Raw genomic sequence first — 836 nt, forward strand, 5'->3', positions numbered from 1 at the left:
AATTAAATACTTTTAAAATATAAAAAAATTTAATTATAAATTTGATGAAACTATAAACACTATCGGAAAAAAATAATGTTGAGCTATATAAAGATTGGTAAGATCTATGAATAGATAGTGTATTTTGAAAAAACATGTGTAATTTACACTTATCTATTTGTAGCTAAAGTGCTAAACGTAATTCTTTTTATCCTTGACTTTACCATTACCTACATCATAGGCACCACTTTACAAAGTTATAAGGATCTCTGTGCATGGCATGTGCTCTTTTGAAAACTTTTTGGGCCATGATCGATGGTTTCTTTATCTCAGCCACTTCCTTTTGAAAATTGCTCTTCACTTAAAAATGATTAAAAAAATAAAACTCTTACGAGAAACAATTTTGAGATCCTAAACAAACTAAACTAGGTAATATGAGAGAAATTAGTATAAATAATAATTAAATATCCGAGATGAAAACAATAACATAAATGATACGATACACTATCAAAGAATAAGGCCATCCAATGTGTAGGGGAAAGAACAGGAAAATGTAATTGTTGATGAGACCGATGTGAAGGAAAGTAATTATCAAATCAATTTGGATTTGTCGAATAGTCAGCTCACTCGCGTGCTTAAGTTAGTGTCGAGAATTCGAATTTCGCCTTGTGTAAGCAGTAATTATTGGCCAGTGACAGACCCTTAAATGTAACTTAGATCCGCAACGAATTAATCTTTGATCTGTCGAATTAAAAATTATTGCAGACAATTAAAAAAAATAATTATTATCACAGGTATGACATAAGCCTTTCGTCACAGTTTTTAATGAAACTATTGACTTTAATTTTTGCCGTCCT

This window comes from Arachis ipaensis, chromosome B06, assembly GCF_000816755.2.
Source record: "Arachis ipaensis cultivar K30076 chromosome B06, Araip1.1, whole genome shotgun sequence".
Classification (NCBI taxonomy): Eukaryota; Viridiplantae; Streptophyta; class Magnoliopsida; order Fabales; family Fabaceae; genus Arachis; species Arachis ipaensis.